The following is a 27,027-nucleotide window of genomic DNA, read 5'->3' on the forward strand; positions in this document are numbered from 1 at the left end:
GACGCATTAGCGGCCAAGGAATGGCGCAGTGAAATATTATAGATTTCACTGCGTCACTTCTATGACTCTTTCTTGCGTCAAAATGCCCCCTTGCATACATTATAGCTGGCGCAGGTATAATATGGCGCAGGGGATTACAAAGTGACGCATCTACCTAGGTCCGTCACTTTGTAAATATGGCACATTTTTTACGCCACTGGTGCGTCACAAAAAGTGACGCACCAGCGGCGTAAAAGTGACGCACAGCCTCATAAATGATACTTTCCCAGGTCCCCAGGATCCACAAGCGGTCGCACCTACGACATTGGGAGTAAAAGGCCTCAATCACCACTGTTGTAACAGGTATCCCCAATATCTCTCATGACACTCTGAAGGGGGGGGGGGGGTTCTTACGTAGCTAAAAACTTTAATTCCAGGCCATTTCCAGCCAACATGTTTCTTCCCACACAGGATTTTCTTGAGTTGAAAATTGCCATAGATTTATGTACCAAGTATATCACAAGAAATCTCTGAAATCCATGCAAACCACATGAAAAATGTATATGCTCCAAGGTTTGAAAGTAAATAATCTAATTTGTTTTGTTTCAGATATCTGGATAGGACTCAATCAGAGAAGTATGTTGGCTATAAGGTCGTCTATAGTGACAGTAGGAATGGAGAACAATTCTCATCTCAGAAAGTAGGCAGAAGATTCACACTTGATGGACTCATGCTGACTTACCAAGCACTGAAAACATATGAGTTTTGTTGAGTATACACAAACTTATTTAATATGAGGACTTATTCTGACACATTGTGCCAGTATTTGGGAGTTTGTTGTAGCTGACCCTAAGTGATTTCACCAGCATTGATTACTTACTGACATGGAGTGTAGCTACATACAAATGTGTTAGCTACTGCTGTAAATGGTTTGATGTTGTATCTAAGTAGATATGGTGCATTTCTGATCTCTCCCCTTGATGCAATGCAGTGGAGCAAAATCCCTTGCTGTATTGTGCCAACGTTTAGTACATCTGTCCCCACATTCTTTGTTTCTTATTTTCCACGTGAGATGTCACAAAGGGATCTGGCAGAGCTGTAACTATAGTTCTAGCACCACTGATAGCTTCTGTCCTTCACTGCCATTGGTTATGGTGTCTCTTGGCACCGACCCAGTAAGGCAGCACATGCGTAAGGTGATGCACAGTGAAGAGCCAGGCAAAGGTTTCTCAATCCCATGGAAATGTTCTATTACCACATTACATCATTGGGCCAACTATGCTCCTAAATGTGTCTTCCTATTAGTCACAACGCACACTTGTGACATTCCAGGGGGCAGGGGTGAGCTGCTGAGATGCACTGTGAGTTGTGGAGGGAGCAGTTCCTCTGAGGTGGATGGGTGAATGAATACTGACATATCTTAATGTGGTAAAAACCTGTGATATTTTATCTGTGGTGCGAAAAAATACTGGCAAATTTTACAGAAAGAAAGAAATGCAGTGATATAATGATACAAGGAATGTGTGCAAGCACAATCTACTAGAGAACAATTGTAAAGACCTTCATTTTCAGGTTGAGCCTGAGCCAGCACGCAAGCGCTGCTCTGGTGAAGATCTGCTGTATTTCAGTATGTGAGAGAAGCCCCGTTCACTCCCCTGCCCACAGTTTTCATTGGCTTGTGTCTTTGTCCTTCGTAAAAGCTGCAGTCTGATTACTTAATAGACTAGTTAGTCCCTCCTCAGTACGGCCATGTCATCATTTCTATCCCCCCATGGTTACTGGCCCCTTTACTTGGTTGTTACACGATACATGTTCTTTTATTTATTGAGTTTTCCCTACGTTAAGAACGATGACGTGCTTTGATTACATTCAGTGGGCCACGCCCACTTTCACTTTTTAAGCCACTGAGATAATGGCTGCTGTTTGTTTGCAATGCCATAGGTCTCGCAATTAAATGCAAGACCGATAGCATTGCAAACATTTTTATTAGCAGCATAGGATCCTTTACAGGCCACTATGCTCATGACTGTAATGTCTGTTAGCCACCACCATGAGCCTAACTTTAATGTGCACAGGCACCACGTTCTATACTTTAGCACGGTGCTCATAACAAGGCTAACGCTGGGTGCTGATCCCCTTCCATGCTCCACATGTATCAGCGCAGCAGCCATATTCAGCATTCAAATCAGTCAGACAGCTGAGGGGCCTGGGCTGTGGGATTGCGATTCTTCTTGATCACTCCAGCGGTGCTGACTGCAGCTTCAGGGACCGGAGGAGGTGGAAGCTAGGAGCAGCAGCATCAATGCCTGGCCAGCCCTGAATGAAATGGCAATTGCTAGGCTGGAAGATCTCATGCCCAAAATGTATGTGCCAACAGTGAAGTCATTTCTCCAGTGCTGAAAGGGAAGTGGCTTGTTTTTTCTTGCCTTGTCTTAAATCTCATTCACAAGAGCATTTTGCAGTACATGGAAATAGCGTTTTTGTTGTCTGCAATAGAAGTAGCTTTATTTCCGTTTTCTTGTAGTTGGTAGTTCAACTTTAACAGACGGGTTACAGTGCTGTGTTAATGACTGATGGGTCTATGTTTGTAAACAGTGTGCATAAGTGAACTGATTGATTACTTTTTTTTTTTGGGTGGGAACCTTTATTATTACTTCAAGCAAATACAAGTATGGGCCTACAACCATCCCGGCCGGCCGCTAACCAAGTCATAAGTACAGCAAATCAATGTAGAAAAACATAGCAGCCCAAGAACCGGGGTCTAACAAACGTCCAGGATATGACTCGTATTCAGGCGTAGTGGCCGATATTCAGGATTCATGAAGGTTCTTTTTATAATAAGAAAACTAAGGATTAGTGCCGTACAGTCATACATGGTCCTACAATAACTAGCCTGAATCAGGGAATCCGCAAATAATGCATACACAGTTTAAGTATTGGGGGTAAGGTATAAAAATCAGGACAAATGTGTCCACAAACCCATTCCATAGCAAGCTGCACCCCTCCTCTCAAAACTAAACATATTGCAGGAAACATGAAAAACGACGACACCAATAAGGAAGAAAGACAAAAGGGCCATAGAAACAAAGAACGGACAAAGTAACAACCTCCATCCCCCTACCCCCCACCCTGCACGCCTGCAGAAGGCCACGGCCTACCCCCCCCCCCGCCCCCCCCCCCAGCAGCGTGCCTGTCGCCCTAAAGGAGACCCGAAATATAGTAAAGGAGGAGAAAGAAGAAAGAAGGAAAGAAAAGAGTGGAGGAGAGCCATCGATCTCGCCACTCGGCCTCACCACCCGCCCCCGCACCCGGTAAACATCCTAAAAGCATAATCAGACTAGCCATGGAAAACATTAAGCACTGAAAGCACCATGAATAAACTCCCCGCCGAATGTCCCCCAAATCACCATCAGCCATCAATAAGTCCACCGGATCATAGGCAGTATCACCCTTGGCCTTTCCTATCAATAGCACCAACATACGTCCATTTCTCAATCGGCAGACAAAGCTGCGTGTAGGGTCCAGGTGATCTGGGCAGACCGAGCCGCGTTATTACTCCATGGGACTTCAGCAACCAAAACCCAGCCGAATGTGTATGGCGGAAGTCCCTCTGAGTCGGTATCGACACCGAAAATATCCTCAAGTCCGAACACAGTCTCACCATCCAAGGAGAAAGAGTCACACCATATGGCAAGCACTGAGATGTCACCGGGGCAGCCCAAGACATAGAGTGGCGTTGTTTCACTGGCCGCTGATCAGGTATACGCCCCAACGAGTCACTCATGTGTACTACAGAGCTGTCCAAGGCGATCTCTTGAGCCGGGTCTTCCGGCGTCTCCACGAACATAGGCATAGCAAGAGCAATCTTCACTGACATAGGGGCAGGCACGTCGGCGTTTTCTTGAGATCGAGATGTATCCGTGTGGAATGGCGGGACAACAATGGCGGCCATCCTTCTTCCCAGATCTTGGGCGCCATGGATCAGGGCCGCATGCAGGGTCGTTAGAGCAGCCAATATATCGTGGGATGTGGGCTCATTCTCGTGCCGCCAGACCCCTGAACACTCCCGCACAGCGACTTTTCCATTCAGATGTAAACTACGTAGGAGGGTGACAGCCGCCATCTTAGCTGATCCGGCCTCGTCCTTCTTCACCTCACCCCGGGACCAGGCCCCACACCAGGGCTCAACAGGATGTAAAGTGCGGACCCAGAAAGTCTAGGCAGGCCATCCAGCGAAGAACCACCAAAGGGCTAAACAAAGTCGCTGCCGCTCCTCGGGAGCTGCCCGCCGATTCCAGGGGAAGCCTTTTGTTATGCCCGGACACAAGACTGAAAGGGGGACCAAATTCCACGTGCCCCCCTCAATCCTGCACTGCCACGCACCCCCACGAGGCACTCTGCTAGATGGACTGAGTCGTCGCCGCCGCAATCGGCCCAGCATACCTCCGGCGCCCGTCGACTCCACACCTCCAGCAATGGCCGCTGTTGTGACAGTCGCGGCCGGCTGCTCCTCTCACTCGACACCCCTGTCCCAGCTCCGTGAAGGCCGCAGAACAGTCGGGGACATTTCTTCGGGTCTGCCGCACGTAGAAGCCCCAGAAGCAAACGGTAAGTGAGAGTTTTCCTTCGCCTACTGAAATATGCCGTTATGGCTCAGGATAAGTGTCAGGATGTATGTGCGCGGCGAGAGGGCTCCAGGAGCCGAGCATCTATGCGGCCATTTCGGTCGCCAGCTTGGCTCCTCCCCTGATTGATTACATTTTGATTGCCCTGCGCTTGTTAGTTATACTCTAATCTTCCTCCCCCTTTCCGCATCATTATGCACATGTTGTACTTGGCTAACTTTTGAAATAGTTGGCGTGTAAGACCCGTAATTCTGTCAAAATGTGACGCCATCCCAATTTTAAAAGTCATTTAAAACTGGGCTAGTGTCTAGCAAATGCAGGCGTGTGTGTAAATTATGTATTCTATCTTCTGTAGTCCACCTGCCCTGTCCACATTTCTTGATCCACGCGTAGCGTTGTGATGGAGGGCAGGGCAAGCATGATGCATTGGCCACATGCCTGTGTTAAAGGGATTCCTTTTAGCAGCGGCCCCTGAATAGATGTTGCCTCTGTGTTCAGCACAAGGTCGAGCAGTTATCTGCTGTCCTAATCTGAAAATATTTTACATGGTGTTTAGCAACTTTTGTTTGTTAAAACTCTGTAGCAGAAGGTTAATCGGCAACAGAATTGGAAACCCTTTCCAAAGAAACGGTCTTCTTTTCCTTGCTGATTGTATGAAAATGCCTCCTTTTTTTAAAGTCGGAGGGCCCGATTCACAGAACTAATTTAAGACAAAATCCTAAACTACTTTTGGTATTCACAGAAGTCATTTAGTGGTAGTAAAGTTAGGATGTTGTCTTAAGTTTGACTTAAGACAAACTTAAGACAAACTTAAAACACACTTAAGACAGACTTAAGACAGACTTAAGTTAGGATTTTGTCTTAAGTCTGTCTTAAGTTTGTCTGAAGTCAAACCTACAACAAAATCCTAGCTTTACTACTACGAAATGCCTTCTGAGAATACCAAAAGTAGTAAGTTTAGGATTTTGTCTCAAGTTAGTTCTGTGAATCCGCCCTGGAGATTGGTGCCCTAAAACTACTCCCTGGCCATTTTAGAATGCTTAGGTGATTTTTCATTAGGGGAAAGCACTGTGTATACATTGGGTGGTGTTGTTATAGTCGAAGGGTCACTTCTATTTCAGACCTATCACTGTTATATATTGGAGACAGTAATATTTAAATATGGCTCAATAGAAGTTTTCCGATTAGCCTTTGCCATTGCTTTTTTTTTTACATGTCACGGTTGTAGAAACACAGAGGAAAATAAATAAATATGATGAACCCTTTCTGAATAGTTGTGTTTTAACTTCAAATTTCATCGAACCAATGGAATTCCATTCACCTCAATAGCAGTTCACCTACATTAGTGCAAACACCAGAAAAAATATTTATTACAGGATAAGGATGTCAGCATCACATCCCCCTCATCTTGCAATGTGGGCTCTTGTCTGGCTGTTTTAAATTGTAAGAAAAGTTGTTGGGATGGTTTCTGATCCCTACCTTTTCCTGTGAGAAGTTGGCTGCAGTGCTTGGTTTGACAACTGTAAACGTTAAGTTAAAATATGTTTCCATATGGACTCGATCACTATAATTCCACCTCATGCACACCACCATTTTACGAATTTGGAACAGATCAAAAGCAAATGAAATATGTATCTAATCAAATTTATTCAGTACAGAATTAAAAAAAAACTATTTAAATTTGTTTCTATTAGGGTTTATTATGATGTACTGATTGTGTGTTATATATTTTCTGTTAGATTTATGAACTTAAAGAGGAAGGACATTCATGAGGCTAGAAGGGTGTTCCTGCAGTGGCCGTATAACTCAATATTGTGAGTGCATCTCTAATAAATCAACACAAGTAGTGACGGAGATCCCTGGGGACGCGTGGACGCTTCAACGCTACTCGCCGAATTCAAAGGGTCGCGTTGGCCTCAAAGTATCCAATTACCTCGCAGAGTGCCTGCTCTTTTTGAAAAATAATCGCCACTCAGAATTACGTATTGGTATTTCTTTCCTTTATCAGAGATCGAAATAATATAGGAATTCATGCACCACGCGGACCTCAGCACCCTGGGACTCCGCATTTAATAGGAGTATTTCTTCAGAACCCACCATGTAATGGGAACATCTTGCCCACTTCGCCTATACAGAATCTGATATTTAAAGACATCAATATGAAGCTTTGAGGGTCACCTAGCACCTCCGACTTGGCAATTGGATGCAGTGCCATTTGAGTGACCCTACCATTCTACTCCTTTAAAAGAACCTGGTTTTGATGATAGCTGATCTATCACTTTGCCAATTGCTCTCTTATCTGATCCCCTGTTATCTGCACAATTCGATGTACAAGGTCCTGATGAAGGTGGCTTGCCCACCGAAACGCGCGTAGACCCGCCACAAGGGCCAACAACTACACCTTGGAGCCCTTGTACCACATTAGCGTAGCCATCTTGCTAATTGGAATCCAGTTCCTTTTCTCATCTGTGTATGTGGTATGAATGTAGTATGATTGCTAGCACGTAAGTGAGTTGCCGTGTATGATTGTTTTTCAGGGGAATTCCTATTGATTTGTTATGGATTTTAAAATTGGTTGTTGTCCTTTATGAATTTTTTTCAAACACTTCATGTATTTCTTATGAATTGTATAAAGAAGATTTGTTGATCAAGAATTTATATGTATTTATACCCACATAAAAACAAAATAGAATAAGCAAAGAAATAATAAAAAATATATATTTTTTGAAGGAACGTCGTTGGTACCTTATCTCTTTCTGTCACTACTTGTGTTGATTTATTAGAGATGCACTCACAATATTGAGTTATACGGCCACTGCAGGAACACCCTTCTAGCCTTGTGTATTCTTTCTCCCCTCGGTTCCTGGGCCATAATTTATTTGTTTGAGGGGGTCCCCTTGTTCATGAAGGACATTCATGATACTTTGTCCTGATGATGGTGGAAGAAAATAATCTCACTCCACCGAAACGCGTCGACGCTTTGATCTACGTTAAATCTGAAGCAGGACACAGAGTCTAATAACCGTATACCCGGCTATAGCTGTGTCTGTAGCACGGAACAGATTAAATACGTTGAGGGCTGATACATAGGGCCCCTGTGCTTTGGTTTCCTTTCATATATTGTTTTTTAATCTTTTAGATATACTGTGTCTTTTTAAACTATTTTGAAGATTATATGTCCAATATGGATACATTTGTTATGTATTTTAAAATGTACTATTACACAGAGTGACTTTAGGAGATATGTTTTTAACTTTTCAGTACTGAATACATTTGATTAGATACATATTTTATTTGCATTTTATCTGTTCCAAATTTGTAAAAAGGTGGTGTGCATGAGGTGGTATTATAGTGATCGAGTTCATAGGGAAACATATTTTAACTTCACTGTTACTGGAGCTCTGTCCCTATCTTGACTTTAAAGAGCCCCTCTCCTTGGTGTCAAGGTTGACAACTGTAAACACCAACCTCATTAGCAATTATTTAGATTTTATTTGCCTGCTATTTCCATTTGGTTGTGACATCTGAAAGCCCTGCTGAACATAACTGCATTCTTCTGTATTAATGGATTTTAGATGTAGGGAGATAACATTCCACAGACTGGCTGGAGATTTGAAGAAAACAGAAGGTTTTGGGTGTCTGTCAATGACTGAGAACATGAATCTTTCCAATGGTTTCTTTATTTTTAACTCTCCCCTTACACGCTCCCTGTATTCCACCCATTGTCGCCTCCTTTGAGAATTCTGTGTACACTGAGTGTCCAGTTGGTAGTTGTTTAGAAAATAAGCTTCAGTTGTGGAGGCCTTTTACTGCCAGCCTTGATTCTTGTAAGCGCATACAGGTTTTCAAAACATATAAATAAAAGGCATTGTCATTCACAATGCCATCAGCTCAAGCTCTGGCAAATACGAGACCTATTGCATTGCAAATGCTTATTTTGCTTTGAAAATGGATTTTAATGAATTGCAGATGAGAATGTGCCAAAAGCATACATGTCTTGCTGGCAGAAGAAATCTAGGCGCCACTGCCCTTTTTAACAATACTCCAGAGATGTCCGTGCTGCTTTACTACAGACCAGGCGGTGGCGCTGTTCTAAAACTCGTGGCCGCCTCCTCTCTCACAGTGATGGCTGTATGATGGAGAGAGAAGAGAGGTTTTGTGTGGGAATCGCTCCGCTAAGCACAGGATGTAGCACCTATCAGCGGACGTGGTGGACCTCATTCTATGCTGTAGGTTGGGTGGTTTTAGCGTGAATTCTATGCATGGCACGTTCGTGCATGGGGTTTCAAATGATTCCACTGAGGAAACTGAGCTGAAGTAATTGGTTTTAATTCTAATTTTACCAGACATTGTGGCTGATTCTGTCAAACCACACCTTCTCTTTGTCTAGTGGGAAGGGGAAGTGTTCTTTACTACAGTGGTGTATTCATCAAATAAAACTGTCATATGAATCACATGATGTTCTAGAACGTATGTAAAACACACAGAACTGGAACAAACCCTCAGTAATGGATACCTGGTCTGCAGATGTGACACTGACACTAACAACCTCAGCCTTAACCAACCTATGCTTCTGGCCCAAGCACACCAGGAGCCCTTCGCGTAGACAAATTCTGTGCCGCACCAAATACAAGGTAGCCTTTGGTGCCACAGATCGCCCAAAAGTGGCAAACTACCCCTCTAAACAGGGCTTTAAGTGAGCCGGGTCTCATCGGGTCTCTGAACCAGCAGTTTTTTAAAGGGGGCCTCAAAACGGGTCTCTGTCTGGCTCTATTTTGTGCCCTGGCACAGGCGGTCCGTTTTTTTCCGGACTGCAATGACAGCGGGCACATTGATGTGAGTGTGCTCACACTGCTCACTTTTCACTAATGTAGAAGTTATGGCATGACGTCATGCCAGGTGAGCATTGTAGAGGAAGGGAAATCCTTTAAAGAGAGACATTTTCTCTCTGGATTTCTCTTCTCTTTTTGAAATTGAGAGGCATCAACATTGACATGGTGTCACCAGGGCTTTAAGTGGAAGCTTTTTCAATATTCTATACAAGCCATACTTGCTGCTTATTTATCTTAAGCAACTAACAACCATTGACAAAGCCAATGGACCTAACATGTTGTAGGCATGATGTTACTTGTATCATATATCTGGATGCAATGACATAAATAGCAAAATACATGTCGGGCGGCACACTATGCTATGCACACATTTTTAGCTGGTGTTTTAAGCCACACCAGTATTTCTTTAGTCACGCACCTTGAGAGCCCCCCTAGTTTTTTCATCCCACTTAAAGCCCTAGCTCTAACCATCCATTTATCCAAGTAGTTGCCCACATGACCTCCAATCTTCCACTAACATAGGGGGCACTGCAGGTGCTTTGGTGGCAAGGGCATCACTGCCCAAAGGACCTGGGGGCAGCTATGATTTCTTGCCCTCTTAAGGTCTGTATCTACTTTTTTCTCTTCTCTAAAGTGTGGAGGACGGCAAGGGCTACTTAAGAATTTTGGAAACAAGAAGAACAAATACTTTAAAAAAAAGTCAAACTCTTCTGACTTGTTTAGTCTTGAAGTGTAGATTTTGGATCAGAGAAAATACCACAGACTAATGCCGAAGATATGTCAGAGGTGGGCACCTCATTCTATGCTCTGACTCAGGCAGGTTGCCCACAAGCCTGGCATTCCTCCTCATTAAATGGACCATTTAGAGGTTGTTGTAAACCAGTAGAATGTCAAGAAGCACCCTCCTGGAACTCCTCAGTTGGTTTCTACAGGCAACCTTCAGATAGTGGCACACGAGAGAGGGTTCTACTGGCATCCGACATGATTAAGGCATATGTTATGTTATGATAACTTATAAAGCGCATGAATACTCGAGGGTGTCTTGCCGCCTCCATATCACTCTTATTAAAATCCAAAAGGAACGTGTGGGGCTAAAATTGACGTCTGTAATTGGATCACCCTCCTTAGAAAATCACTCCCCAAAAAAATAAGGGCCATATTTATCATAGGGCTGCGTCGCTTATACACCTTACAATGGGGTGACAAAGTGACACAACCCTTCAGATGCAAAATATCAAGCCGCACAGGGACCCCTTACATGGCCCTAATTGGCCTGATACATCTGGAGTAACGCAATGCAGCGCAAATCGCTGCATTGGGTTACTCTACCCCAGGGAGGCGTTCCACGGGCGTTGCATGGGTGTGTCCAGGCAACGCCCATGGATTTTGACACGTTCCGAGATTTACCACTACTGGTAGACCTGGAGATAGTTCAACATGCTACGCTAGGTGAGGCACAATGAGGAGAAATATCTTTATTTATCCTTGTTTTTTTCTCTCTCTCTCTCTCTCTCTGTGCTGCAGTCTGCAGCACGCATATAAAGGGGAAAATGCCGCAGGGTATTGTTTTTGTGCACAGAAGTGTCCCTTCCTGTACAAAAACAATCCTGCCTGGAATGCAAGCACCCTTGCACCATGGTGCGAGAGTGTCTGCATTGGTGCTAGGCAGGACATTGTGCACCAGGACTGGGAAAAGGCAGGAAAGCTTTATGTTACAAACGGAGCATTCCTGCCCTTTTCCCAACACACAACGCTGCGTAGCGGAGCAAGGTGACTAGCTGCGTGATTTCTACATAAATATGTCCCTAGGTGGCCAACCACTGTATAGCTGTGCTTTTCGTTACTAGCCGGAATTTCTTTTATGGAATTCTTCTATTATGAGTTAATCCCAAAGCAGTGGGCAATTACTTTGTGGACCTGGTTTTATTGGACGGAATTCCCCATTTGGTGAGAATTAATGCACTACTTTTACCACCTGCTATAGGCAGACTGTAAATGTGTACGGGGGTGGGGGAGAGTTATGAAGGTAGTGGAGAGAAAGGGATATTGATTCACAGCTGGGATGAGAATGCAATGCAACCCATCAGAAACAAATAAAGCAAGGTCTGGGGAAACTACTTGGCTGCTGTTGCATCCAAAGCTGCATGTGATCTTAATGACCAGAATAACCAACCGGTAAAAGTGAAGTGTTGAGGGAAATTCAGGAAGGGATACCATCATCAAACATGCATGACTCGATTGTATTTCAGAAGAACGAGTTCCTCAATAACGCCTACCTTTACAACGCGGTCTCTACAACAACCCTGTCTTAGCCACAATTTGCTTTACCATGCATTCCTTTCCCACAAAATTTTGTGGTAAAGGCATACATGCTTAACGGCTATCAGTGGCTAATGTTACCAGCCCCCTGTCTCTATCCCTGAGCCCTAAATACACCCCCATCCTCCTAAAAACTATCCCAAACCTCCCCTAAAAACTACTGTAAACAACCTCCACCCCTAAAAACTATCCTGAGGCATCTCCATTCCTCGACCCCCTCCAACCTCCTGAAAATGACCCAAACACCTCCCCACCTCCAAAAACTACCCCAAACCCCTCCATCCCCTAAAAATTACCCTGCACCCCCTACCCCCTAAAAACTACTCTGAACCCCTCCCACCCCCTGAAAAACTACCCCAAACCCCTCTACCCTCTAATAACTACCCCAAACCTCCACCCACTAACAACTACCCCGAACCCCACATCCCCTAAGAACTACTCCAAACACCTCTTACCTGTCCTTTTCACTTTCTGATGCTCCTCTCTCTCTGCCCATCTTGAACACTATACTGACATTGCCTTAACCACAAACATGTGTGGTTAAGGCGAAGTCATTGTTCAGGCAAGTCGTTATTCGGCTTTCGGAACTCGTGGTACTTGCCTCGTTGTTCCGGATGTTTCCCGCATGACTCCAGTGTGCAGATATTAATGAGATCCTAGTGTTCTGCTCCTCTGATTTCCCCTATTGTCCCATATCTTATGATGACACTATGCTAATTTCAGCCATTGTATAGTCCATATCCTTTCCTGTATGGTTGCTCTGTATCCCTCATGCCATAACATTAATAAAAGGATTGAGGCAGAAACTGTGTAAACATGCTATTTGGGAAACAAAGATGTCTTCTACCAGGGAGGCAAGTTAAGATCTCAGAATGCCTAGCTCTATCTGTGCTAGAATTTAGCAGAGAGGACTGAAGAGAAGTTCTCCTGCATTCTAAATTGGTACATATACCTTGAGTCTTCCTAGAGTTCCCATTATCCTCAGGTGCACTGGTGCCTACTCTGTAGATATCCAGAAGGAGCCATGAAACTTTCTATAGACTGTTCAGTCAACAGGGATCTGCATGATCTCACCACCACATCACCCAGGTGAATGACACTGCATAAAAGCAGAAGAGCTACAGAAGCGATTTATTTTTATGGTGGACGCGGCTGCCTGTGAATGTCAGTCGATTTATAAAAAGGGCCAGCTGAATGAATTGTGTGTCAGGCTCCAGAGACGCTCGATTCCCTCACGGGCGGCCGCCATTTTCCCGCTCCTGACACAGCTGGCATTTTCTCTTCAGAAGTGCCGCTTTGGATACAATCTTGCAGGTTGTGGTGGCTGTCCAGGACATTTCCTTTACGATGCTTAAAGTTGGTAACATTTCTTTCTTTTTTTTGCTATTTTCTTGCTGCTTGGCTGGATATTAAGTTGCCCACGCGATGTTTTTCTCAGTGCAGTTATTTCATACAGGTGTAGATCTTTTTCCTACGAACTCATTGCTGTGCCCTCTTGCTTTAATTGTAGCTATATCATTAATTTGCTACCTGCCTGCCCTGCATATAAGTCAGCCGCTATTACTTAATTAGCGCCCATTGAGCTCAGTGTGCTATATCTCTCTTCTTGGATACAGACTACGCAGTTTTTGATCTCCTCTTCCCCTCAAGTGGTTGTGTATTTTTTCTTGAAGGCTGCTCCTTCATGGCTGCAAATATGGGTCGTTCCTCTAGCAACAAAGACTCAAAAGATGTTGGCACTTCGCTGAAAAGACTTAAGTCAGTGTCCCCTACGCCTGAGCCTGCTCAGTCAGACACTAACTCCACGCTGGACACAATATTAACGCGCCTTAATGAAGTGCATGATATTGCGCAGTCAACGAAAACTAATACAGATTTACTGCAAGTGGAGATGTCTGCTATCAGAAATGACTTTAAAGCCCTCTCTCTTCGTGTATCTGCTATGGAATCACGAATCAGTTGTGCAGAGGATGGTATGCAGAAACACTCCAGATCCCTCAACCACTTGGAGCGCTCAATGGCGGCATTGCGAAGAGATCTCACTGAGCAGGAGAACCGTAATCGTAGATCTAACTTACGCATTTTTGGTCTGCCGGAAGATTCATCTATGATAGAGTTCTTATCTCATTGGATTCCGGACACCTTACAAATCTCATTCCACAGAGAATTTGAGATAGAAAGAGCACATCGTGTTCCAACGTTTCGGTCTAAATCGGCAACCCAGCCAAGAGCAATCATTTTTAAGCCATTGCGACATCAGCATACTGAACAGATTCTCTCTCATATGCGGAAAGCTAAACAGGTCATCTGGGGCGGTCATCGAATCTCAATTTCTCAGGACTTTGCCAGAGATACGGTCATAAGGAGAAAGGGCTTCCTTAATCTTCGGAAACGTCTTTCTGAGATGGGCATTCCCTTTTCGTTTTCTGGACCATCGAAGTTCCACATTACTTATAAAGGACGTTCTAGAATTTTCGATGAGCCAGCCGATTTAACTACATTCCTGGACAACCAGTTGGAGATAGAGATGGAGATTTAAAAAGCGAATTCGCAGACTCCTGGTGCCTCGGGCACTTGACATGTCTCCTTCTTTCTTCTTGATGTATTTTTCTGTATGCTTGGTTCTCTCCTCTCTCCTGTTGAGCTTATATGTCGTTCTTAACCTCCAAGGCCGTTAATGGAATTTCTCTGTTCTCCTTGTGTTCACACGGTCTTCTGTTCTATCCCTCTTCCTTGGATTTATACTTTTTACATTTTTCTCTGGTTCTCTTTCCAATATTATTCCTACTTATCTCTCTATTGTTTTCTCGTTCTTCTATTTTACTCCACTTCTTACCATTTCTCCTTTCTATATTCTTACCTCTTTCAGAGTCATGCCGTTTATTTTTTCTTTTTAACTTGTCTTCAGTTCTTCTCGTCTTTATTTTATGTCAATGTTCATTTCAAGTCAATTTTCTCTTTTCTTGATGCTTATCTCTTAAAATAGTTACCTTGCTTTTTCTGATATGTGTCATTTTCTATCTTTCCTTTTTCTTTCTATTTTTCTATTTTTTTCCCTTTCTTTTCTTACATATCTATATGTTCCTGCTTTTTCCACTTCAGCTACATATTGTTAACTATATACAGTTATAGTTTGTTCATTAACTACGCATTTATTTCTAGGATATACATATTTATCTTCATGCATTCATCTACTGTTCATGATTTACCTCATGCTTTTGTTTCCTTATCAGTTTGTATGGTATTATTACTTAGTATAGATATGATTCTTGATATTGGACTAATAACTAAATGCGATTGTACAAACTTCTTAGTTACATTATGACTATTTACAATATTACTCTGCTTTGCGTTGCTACTTTTGATTGTTACCAGTTCTTATTTTAATGCTATCAGTTTGGTATATTGTTGGGGCTATTGTTATCAATTACTTTTCCTCCTTGTACGGGTCCTTTACTCGCCTTTCCACGTTCTCCCTAGTATGAATTTGGTCTTTTTTAGGCCTCCCCTCCTGCTTCTTCTCTCCCTCCTTTCTTTTCTCTTTTCTTCTTTTCTTTCTTTCTTTTCTATCTTGGATTCCCCACATGGATTATCCCTCCTTGTTTCTTATGTTTGCTGGTTGGTTCCTTGTATCTGTGAGGTTGGCTCTTTTTCTGTCATCCATGTCGTCTTTTTTCTATTTTTATGTATTTTTCATGCCGGGTTTAAATGTATTATCCCTTAATAATAAGGGTTTGAATCATCCGGTGAAGAGGTCGAAAATCTTAGATTACTGTAAATCTCTATCTTCTGACCTGGTTCTTTTTCAAGAGACCAAGGTCACTAACAGAGAAGCGTTGTTTTTGAAGAAGGAATGGGTTTCGGATGTTTGCTGTTCTGATGCCTCTGGCAAACGAAATGGGGTTATTACATTAATTTCAAAGAATTCTGGTCAATCTATACTTTCTTCTGATCATGATTCTGAGGGACGCTGGTTGTTATCTAAATTGTCGGATGGACAGCATGATCTGTATGTGATGAATATCTATGCTCCTAACGTTGACGATCCGACCTTTTGGAAATCGGTTACCAAAAAATTAAATGACACTCCGCACTCTGGCAATCTTATTGTGGGCGGAGATTTTAATTTACCGATGGACCCTCTTTTAGATAGGAACTCTGCATTTCAGTTTCGTCCTCCTAAATCTCACAAACAAATGCTTAACATGTGTTCCTTTACTCACCTTCAAGATATATGGCGTCTTCACAATTCCACTGGTAGTGACTTTTCTTTCTTCTCTTCGCCTCATTCTTCCTTTTCTCGTATTGACTATCTCCTGGTTCATTCTTCTCTTGTTTCATCTTCCTCTTCTCCACTTATACATCCTATTTTGATTTCTGATCACGCTGCGGTCACTTTTACGCTATCATCCTTTGCCCCTAAATCGCGCGCTCGTTCCTGGAGATTGAATACCGAAGTTTTGCATGATGCTTCTCAGGTTGATGAATTTTCTAAAGCTATAGATACTTTTTTCCATGAGAACGAAGGCTCTGTCTCTTCCCCAATCATTTTATGGGACTCCTTTAAATGCACTTTCCGTGGTCAAGTCATTAAATGCATGTCCAAACGGAATTCTGATATTAAAAAGGAGCTTACAGATTTATCATCTGAAATTAAAACTCTGGAAGCCACCTTTAGGCAATCTAAGGACTCATCTTGTTTACAGCTAATAAAACAACTAAAATACAAATATAATACTATTGTCACTAAAAGAGCCCATATTGGTGTACAAGCACAAAAATCCAAGAAATTATTGTTCAAAAATCGAGCTGGGAAGATTTTGGCTGCTACATTAAAATTCCAGGATTTCTCTTTTAAGTCCTCGCAAATTTCTTCTATTACTGACCACTTGGGTTCTAAAAAATTCCAAACAGGGGAAATACTTGAAGTTTTTCGTGACTTTTATAATAAATTGTATACTCCTTCTAATCAATCCTCTTTTGACTAGTGTCAGGATTTTTTAAAATCGGTTCCGGTTCAGTCGGTCTCTGAGGATGATCGTAATTTTTTAAATAAGCCTATCTCCCCTGAGGAAATCATTTCCGCAATTAAAGCTACTCGTTCTGGCAAGGCTCCAGGCCCTGATGGTTATCCTATTTTATTTTATAAAACTTTTCTCCCTGCGCTTGTTCCCAAATTGCAATCTGTCTTTGACTCTTTTGTTAAGGATGGGTCTGTTTCTGGTACGGCTGCTGAAGCTACTATAGTAGTGATCCCGAAAGAAGGGAAAGACCATTCGGATCCCAAAAACTTCCGTCCTATTTCTCTTCTTAACATGGAAGCTAAGATTTTTGCTAAAATCCTGGCCAAAAGATTAGAATCCTTTATCCCTCATCTTGTTCATCCTTCTCAAACCGGGTTTGTGAAAGGTCGTCTTGCGCGAGACAATATACGCACTTTCTGTCATATTCTCGGTGCTGCTAAACGGTCTCAACTTCCTGCCGCGGCCTTGGCCCTTGATGCGGAAAAGGCCTTCGACAAGGTCTCTTGGCCATTTCTTCGTGCTGTTTTATGCGCGCACAACCTTGGCGACGCTTTCATTAATATGGTAATGTCCTTATATTCTCAACCTAGAGCTAACATTAGAGTTAATGGCGCTACGTCGTCGTTTTTCAATCTTCGTCAGGGCACTAGACAGGGGTGTCCTTTATCCCCACTTTTATATTTATTATCTATTGATCCTCTTCTTCGATTAATTGAGTTACACCCTGATATTAAAGGTTTTTCTTTCGGGCCTCACTGTATTAAAACTGCTGCATACGCAGATGATGTTCTTATTTGTTCGGATGATATCGCCTTGGCAATACCTGCTATCTCAAATATCATTTCCCTCTTCTCATTGGTCTCGGGTTATACCCTAAATAGAGATAAGACGGAAATGTTCCCTTTGAATGCTTATTGTTTCCCTTCTCATATGGGCTCTACGGGCTTCAAGTGGCAGTCTACACACCTGAAATATTTAGGGATTTATTTCTGTTCTACCCTTTATGCCACTACTGCCTATAATGAATCCCAGACTCTCCTTAAAGTGCATCGTCTTTTGGATTCATGGTCTCCAAAACATATTTCCTGGTGGGGTCGCCTCCAGACTCTCAAAATGATGATCACGCCGATTATTAATTTTGTTTCATCCATGCTTCCGGTTAAATTATCAGATTCCTTTTTTCGTGAAATTGATGCTCTGACATCTAAATTTTTGTGGAATGACAAACGTGCTCGACTTTCATACAAATTTTTGCGTCGTCCTTGTGATATGGGAGGTTGCAATTTTCCTGATTGGGAAAAATACCAAACTGCCTTTTTGGCCTCTCAAGGTGCTTTATGGTTTTCTCCTCCATCTCTTCATGTTCCCTCTTGGCTGCTCATAGAACAAGACTTAGCATCTCCTTTGCCTACTGCCTATTTTTGCACTGCATCTACTTTGCATATCCTGTTCTCTCGTTCTATAATTCTTGACACAATTGCTGCGTTCAGGAAAATAGACAAGAAAGTGGCAATCCCTTTACATAAAACTAGGTGGTCGTCTATTTGGCGGAATTCTAAAATTAAACTCAACATTACTCCCAACCTCATGTCCTATTGGGCAGATAAAGGGATCTCTCTTGTTAAACATCTTTATGGTGCTTCGGATGAGCCATTACCTTTTTCCACCTTGGCTCAAAAGCATTCTTTAACAAATCTTGATTTTTATACTTTTCTTAAAATTAAAGTGGCCCTTGCTAAGGTTCGTTTTCATCCTACCTCTTCTACCATTTCACTTTTTCATATCTGGATTAAGTCTGGTCACGTCGCTTCCAAGATTTATAAATTTTTGTCATCTGCTTCACTACCCACACAGACGGTTGCTCAACAAAAATGGTTACACCATTTTGATCATGCCATTATGGATCATATTTACTCGGATACTTGGCAACTAATTGGTAAATTCTCTCTCCGTAATAAAATCGCACCATCTTTAATGCAGTCTAAATTTTTCTCTATCAATCTCCTTCATTGGACGCCTGTGCATCTTCATTCGCTCAATCTTAAAGATGACAATCTATGTTGGAGCTGTGGATTGTTGGCTGGTGACTTTCATCATATGTTTTTTGGTTGCTCCCTGCTTCAACCTTTTTGGAACCTCATCCATAAACATCTTTCTCTTATCTTTGGTATTGAGTTCCAACTCTCTTTCCCTTTAATTTTATTGGGCCCACTTGCTGCCCCTACTCCTCTCCCCTTAGATCCATTGGAAATACAGTTGATGGATCTTCTCCTGACTGTTGCGGTGAAAATCATTCTTATGGAGTGGAAAGCCTTTTCTTCGGTTTCCTATCATACATGCTGGGCTTGGGTCTCCTTTTTACGCAGTGCTCACACTTCGGTTGATCAAGCTCACCTCTCTCCATCTATTTCTAGTGGGGTTTGGAAAGCTTTGGATGATTATATGGATTTGTCATCAAAAGGGTTGGTTGCTCAGTTTCCTTTTGGTCTGTCTGTCTAATTGTTGTCTTATATTTTTCTAGGTTGGGTTAGTCCTGTGGGAATCCTTCTTCTTTTTCTTCTTTTTTCTTCTTCTTTTTTCTCTTTCCTGTCCTCTATTCCCTTTCTTCTTTCCTATTGCTCTCTCTTTCTTTCCTCTTTTCTTTTATTCTATTTCCTCCCCTGTCCCCATCTCAAAATTTGATAGTGATACGTTTGTTTATTGCTTTGATAGTAGCTTTTACCTAATCGGATTCTACACTTTATAACAGGCTACTTTTACTTTTATACGCATTTACTTTGCTTACTTCTCAATTTTAGCCCCTGATTGTGTATTTCTCTTGAATCAATTGTATCGCTTGTATTGTATTTTGTTCCTTCTATTCTTTATCACTTCTTTATCAATAAAAAAAATTTGAAATAAAAAAAAAGAGTCAATAGCTCCAAAACGTACATAATGATAACCAGGGCCAAGCCAAAGATTAAACCCGCAGTTTTTTTTGCAGAAGGGCAAAAACTGACTGAAACTAGTTCCATGTTATGTTATTTGGGGATACTTTTTGATAATAAGAACCTGTGGACCCAAATGACAGTTAACAGATGTGCACAAATGGAGAAGGCCATAACAGAGTTAGGTTCATTTACAAAGAAATTAAGTTTTAAAGCAGTGTGGGAACTTCTTAACATATACTTAAGCAAGGTAGTGGCTGTGGCCTTATATGGTGCAGGGTTATGGGGAATGGCCAGTATGCAAAGTATGCAAAGAATTGAGGACTCCTTTTTAAGACCATCATTTCCCTTCTCCCCAGTACGTCAAATTATGTAGCTCAGGTGGAACTGGGCATGCCGTTTATTCCCGACAGCCTTAAGATAGCCCCCATAATGCTTTGACACTCAATTTGGTCACATGAGGACACAGGCTTGAACAAATTGATACTTAACAATGCCATGAATTTTAACTTCGCGATGAAAACCCCATGACTGGGATACATTAAATCCACATGTGAGCTGATCGGTTTACCAAAACCTTTTCTTGACCCAGAAACTAGTAAATTAATAGGGAAAGACCGTCTGAAACAACATCTTCAGTACAAGGCATTAGAAAAGAGAGAACTGGTGGAGGGGATTAAACCATCTATATTGACCTATAATATTTGATTCCCCAAGATGATCTGAAATCATACTTAACAGTGGTTTGTAATGACCAGCAGAGATTTACTTTAACCCGGTTCAGAGGAAATAAGCTCCCGTTGATGTTAGGTTTCCCAGATACTTGTTATTCTATGTGTGAGTTATCATTATGCCTGTGTGACAAAATGTCCTCAATAACTAACTTGCACATCATATTTTTTTGTACATTTATGTAATACCAATGAAGAGCTACATTTTATCTATTTTTAAAACCCTTAATTTTAGACAATGCAGGCCAGATCTTTTATTCTTAATACAACTACATACTCCACTGGTCTGCTGAGCAATATCTTCCTATTTGTGGCAAGTGTGTAAAAAAAGGAAAAGTATGTGGGGGATCGTAATGCAGGAAAACCCATTGAAAAGATTACATTTGGCCTTTATAGGGTATTATAAATATAACATGTTTTTTTTAAGAAGTGTGATAACATATTATATGAAATGTGTTTTAATAGATTTGATATGTGTTTTATTTTATTTTGTATTGTACTTTTATGTTACTGAAAAGTAACGTATAAAGTTAAATGAAAGAAAAAAAAAGATAGGTCTTTTTATGTGCGGAGGCTCTGTACTCCTAAAAATACTACTCGTAAATCAGTCTGTGAATAGCAAACAATCGTAATCTTACACAAAAGTGTACGTTCACCATTGTGAATCAGGCCCAAGATCTGTATATGGTGCATAGAAAAGCAAAGAACACAGAAGTAAGAGCACTTCTAACCTCTCCATGCATCTACTCGTCTGTCCTCTGGTATCATCCTCCCCATGAACTGCGGTTCTGTGCACCCCTCCTCGTTCTCTGGTTTCCTTCTTCCTTTAAGCTGTAGAGCTGTGTATCCCTCCTCGTCCTCTTGTTTCCTTCTCCCCTGGAACTGCAGAGCTGTGTATCCCTCCTCGTCCTCTGGTTTCCTCCTCTCCTGGATCTGCAGAGCTGTGTATCCCTCCTCGTCCTCTGGTTTCCTCCTCTCCTGGATCTGCAGAGCTGTGTATCCCTCCTCGTCCTCTGGTTTCCTCCTCTCCTGGATCTGCAGAGCTGTGTATCCCTCCTCGTCCTCCATTGTTGAACTCTTAAAACGGTTTCTGAACAGAGGGTCTGAGTCTTGAGTGGAAGCTCTTGAGGTTGTTTGGCCTCTTCACCGTTCTCTGTGCAGTAACAGGAACAAGAAACCACCAGGCCTCAGACAAACGTGAGCTGCCCACAAACCTCTGAGCAACTAGTTTAAGAGATCAAGTGGTGGAACTTTTCAACCTGAAATAATCAGTTTTGTATTTATGTTGTGTTGTTAAATTGTGCCCAGTAATAGGTCCACTACATCCTAATATGCGATACCCAAGAGATAACACAGAGGCGGCTTTCGAGGTGGGTGGTTAGAGAAAGATCTACGAAGATTTACCTGAATGAAACCAACCTGGCATTACAGACTGAAAACCTGTCATTATCATCTAACTGTTCTGTATTGTCAAACCAAAAGACTGAACGATTTTTTGAATGCCTTATAATGTCTGGATATGAGATGATTTACAAATATGATCCTACCTTTTGTTCACAACAGAATGCAGAGCTAGATATCTTCTACTCATGGGGCAATTCAGCAGTCACTGGGTTACACCATATAAAATCCCTTTAAACTGTTTTTAGCACGGTGTCTTAGTTAACAAAGTCTCTCTCATTTGGGAACAATTTTACTACTTCATGTGGGCTAACACTACTGTTGCCCAATCAAATGCTCTTAAAAGACATTAACAATTCTTAATAGAGATCTACAAATGGAAGTAGAGGGGGAGTCAAAGCTCTTCTCTCTATACTATTTTGCATTTTCTTCTGATTTCAAACTTTTTCTGTATTCGGTTTTTCATATTGATGAACATTAGAAAAAGGAACCAAATGATATCATAGCTACCAAAGAGTGATAAAGAAACATGAAATAAAAGTAGCTATGTATAGCAATCTCACGTAATGCACTGTGCAAAGTTGTGTTCATGTGATCAGTAATTGAAGTGAAGAAGAGAGGCATCAATATTTTTCATACATCTCTTCAATCAAAGTTTAAATGTTCAGTCGTGCGTAAGGCATGTGTGAGCATAGGGGTCATATTTAGAAGTCCAAAGGTGACATTACACGTAGGAAGGGAGAACATCCTTTACAACGCAACTTTTACCACGGAGTGCCTTTACGACGCAACTTTTACAACACAAATCCATTACAACACATTGCGCTAGGGGGCGCTCTAGGAAAGGGAATACGTTTAATTTACTATCCAACACCTTCCCTAGTATCCACGGGGACTGGAGTTGGAATAGTAAATTAAACTATTCACTATCTAGCACCCCAAAGCGCTATGCGTTGTAAAGGTTTGCATTGTAAAAACCGCATTGTAAAGGCATGCGTGGTAAAAGCATGTAATGTCATACATCCGTAGGAAGAGACTCTAAGGGAGCATTTCAGAAAGTTTACAGTAATCTCCCCCAGTTGCACCATACATTTGTAGGTGGTTATTCAGGGACATATTTATGGGAACTGTGGTACAGGAAGCACAGGGTAAGGTCAGGAATACACCATATTTATTGAATATGGTGTATTCCTGTCCTTTTCCTTTACGCTGGCACCATTTGGCATCCGAGCACCAACGCAGGCACCCTTGCACCATTGTGCAAGAATGCATGTCTTGTAGGCAGGATTGTTTGGTGCAGAAAGGAACACCTTCCTGCACAAAAACAACCCATAAAGGTGTTTTCCTCTCTCTGTGTGCTGCATAATGCAGCACACATAGGAAGAGGAAATAACTAGGAGAAATAAAGATATTTCACCTCGTTATGCCTCACCTGGGTAGGCCTATCTTTTTGGTGTTTCCCAGGTTTACATGATCTTGTAAATCTGGAAATGCATCAAAAACAATGGGAGTTGTATGGGAAACCCCACTCAACACCTATTTAATGCCTCCCATGTGATTTGTGCTGCATTTCATTACTTAATATTTGTGAAGCCATTCAAAGCCACGCAAAGTGGCTTTGAGTTGCTTTACAAAATATGACTTGGAGCTTTCCGTCGTGAATGTAGCACACTGCGTGGTGCAAGCATGGCACAAGGCCTTCGAAATATGCTCCTCAGTTTATAGATTGTAGGGTAAAAAAAGCCATTTAACACATGGCTTCCCCTTTCTTGTATCGTCGAGTGTAGTTCAGATTGCCTATGTCGTAAAAGACAGAAAAAGTTGACCCAAGCAACCATTTTTGGAACTTGCTCAATTTCTCCATGTCTAGAGTATCATGCGGTAGTGCCATTTGCATAGATGTATTTAGGAGCAAATCAGTAGTGCTCAATAACTGGATCCAGAGTTAGGTCCAGAAGCCTCATATCATTGGCATTTCAATAAAAGTGTGTGATATGTTGTTCATTACATCTCTCACAATCCAGGTTGCCTTGAACAATTCATGTGGTGACCAATGCCAACTGCAAAGAATCTTAAAGCAGATGAACTTCTGTCTGGCAAGGAGATCAAACCATTCCTCGTCCATGTACGTATTTTAGATCCGGGGTTTCTGTGTATTCCGGAAGTATTGGGCGGTAGGTTTAAAAAATAATTCTTCAAACAGCATGTTGTAAAGGCCACTGGCAAGCTCTTTATAGCTGCCCCATTTCTCCAGGTAGGAAGTCCAAAATGGATGAGATATGATTAAGAGCACCGGATACAATGGAGTGTTTAAGCCAAATTCTTCACAGAAATTTGTAAAATATTTGAGAGCGCTATTGGAAAGGACATGTCAAACTGAGTTTATTCCTTTGTGCATTTGTGTAGGCCAGTGTAACAGTTGTGCAGGGGAAAGTAAAACCATCTTATTCCATAGGACAGCATGGAAATTTACAGATCTGCTCTGCTTGAGGGGTCTATGGGCCACTGTCCATGTTCATCTGGATCCCAATAAGATGAGCTGAACTCTTCGTTACGGTTAGGGATGACGTGAAAGGGGACTTGTGATCCCTCTGCCTAGTGCTGCAGATGATTTTCAATAATCACCCACTATGGGCATTACAAATTTTTGCCAAAATGATACTCCAGTTAATAACGATTTTGTGCCATGTGATATGTTTCTATTTTCGGGAGTCGCAGTCCGCCCCAAGAAGGTAGCTGAACAGAGGTTCAACAAGGGTAGTCTTGGTGTCTGTTACTGCTCTATGTAGCATTTAACAGCTGCAACTAGTAAAATACTTAAAATTTAGTTGTATCTAATAGTCACCATGATTTCTATAGTCTGGATACAACCGCTCATTGATAGTTGCAGTTTCCTCCACTTTGCAAATTCTTTGTGCATCTGTTCGTTAAACGGTGCAATATTTGCTTTAACCATCATTCTGAAGGTGGGGCAAATCATTCTCTCCAAGTACTTCATCGTATCAGGCAGCCAGTGCAATGGGCGCGTATGGAGGGACCTAATGGTGGTATTTAAACGTGATGGATCAGGCTTCGCCTTTCATTCAGTTAATTTCATAGGCGGAAAAGACAGAGATGATGGACACCAACGTAGGTATCTAGCTTTTCAGTGATACAATGTTATGAAGTATGTCATCTGAGTGGGGCATTATTTTAAGAAGTCCAGTTGGAGTATCAATAACACGCATGTTATCAGATCGGCATATTGCGGTTTTTAGCAGATATAAAGCAAATACAAAGTGTAGGAGTGAGAGGGTCAACTTTGTCTCGTGCATTTGCCCATGACAACCTTCAGCGACAGAAAGGCTGTACAGTAGACCAGATCTGTTTGCAACTTCTATAGCCACTGTGTCATATGTAAAAAAAAATCATACCAATCCCTTTTTTAGTCTCCGTTCCAAAGAGGTGGCCCTAATCCACTTGATCGGATGCCTTCTCAGCATCAAGGAAGAAGGCCAATTTCTTATCTTCATCGTTTCAGGTTTTCCAAAGCAGATATAGAAGAGTGCACATGGGGTTGAGTGATGACCAGCCTGGAACAAATCCCACCTCACCTGTGTGCAGGTGAGCCAGCATTTTCAAGTCACAGTTGATCAGAGACATTGGCTGGTAGTTTCTACATTGCAAAGGGTCTCTGCCAGATTAGGGATCAATGTCCTGCTCAATTCTTGTTGTAGGCTGTCTTCTTGTCGGACTTCTTAAAACATCTTTCCAAAAGTGGAACTGTGTATTTGCATTAATGTGATAATAATTAGTCGTAAATCTGTCTTTGCCAGTTAATTTATCATGGACATTAGAATAATTGCTTACTTTTGTTTGTCGACTGAAATATCGGCATCCAGTTCTCTCTGTAACTCTGGTGATAGATGCAGAAAAGTGACTTTTGCTATGAAGGAGATCTATTGGTGGTTTTCTTTTGGGGCTTCTGACATGTACAATGTAGAGTAATGAACAGTGATATTGATCGGATAAGTAAGCAGAATCCCATTGGTATTTTATAGTGCTGATATTGTGGACTTTGTTTCAACTGAAGGGAAATGAGGCTTTCGACTTTTACTTTGTGCTCATAGTTGCACATTTTGAGTCGGTGTAGAAACTTTTGTTCTTAATGGGTAAGGAGCAGGCTAAGTTCATATTTATTTTGGGTTAAGAGTCATAAGTGTGTATCAGAGGCAACAGCTCTGTGTAGTTTGTACAGTCAAGATATTTCTGCTTCCAACTTGGTGATCTGTTCCTGAAGCAGTGTACAATTTGTAGAGGCATCTTTCATCAATTGGACTTGCATGTAGGATTTTCCGGACTTTCATTTTAAGAAACTGGTCATGAATTAAGGTCAAGATAATCTCTGAAGTGATTTATAATTGTTTTCTTCTCGCCCAGGTGCTTGAATTGTAAGGTGATCATTCTCCTGGTCTTGTCCTTTAGACTTAGTAGGTTAAAATCTAGTTGAAAATTTATCAAAGAGTGATCAACTATACTGCAAACCCAATTTAGCGGCTGACAACTTTGGAAAGAATGGTGACATGGGTAATGAAGTAGTCTATTCTGGATTTAGTACCATGTGCACAAGACTAAAATTTGTATTTATGGGTTGGTGGGTGCTTCAGCTGCTAGGGATCAGCTAGCGAGAGAGTGGAGAATAAACCCTTCCAAAACTCTCTGTCAGCTCTAGTCCGGAATTCAGGTCTGCCGGATTGATTAATATCAGATCAGGGGCTAGACTTCAGTCCCTGCCAGTCAGCAACAGGAGTCGACAAGTTTTGTGAAGACCCTATTTAAGGAGCAAATAAGGATGCTTTGGCACTGTTAGGAGCACAGAAGGCTGGGGATGTGTCAGTGCAGTGATATTTTGACTTAAACATATCAATCTGTGGGTCAGTCGATGTTTTATTATTCTGGCAGGTAAATTCTTAAGGAGCAGGATACTAACTGGATCTGCTATTGTTAAAGTGGATTGAACATGCAGTGGCAGGTGTGGTGGAATTTGAGGCAGCTATGACTTTACCACCCAATCTCTCCTAAATGTTTCTGATTCTTATATTGAGAAGAGGCCTAAGTGGAACTTTTGGAGTTTTGCTCCAAGGAATTTACTAAAAATCTCCACACGATTATGTGAAAGTCTGCGAATGGGAAAAAAAATACTTGTCTGG

The sequence above is a fragment of the Lissotriton vulgaris genome, chromosome 7 (assembly GCF_964263255.1).
Source record: "Lissotriton vulgaris chromosome 7, aLisVul1.2, whole genome shotgun sequence".
NCBI lineage: Eukaryota > Metazoa > Chordata > Amphibia > Caudata > Salamandridae > Lissotriton > Lissotriton vulgaris.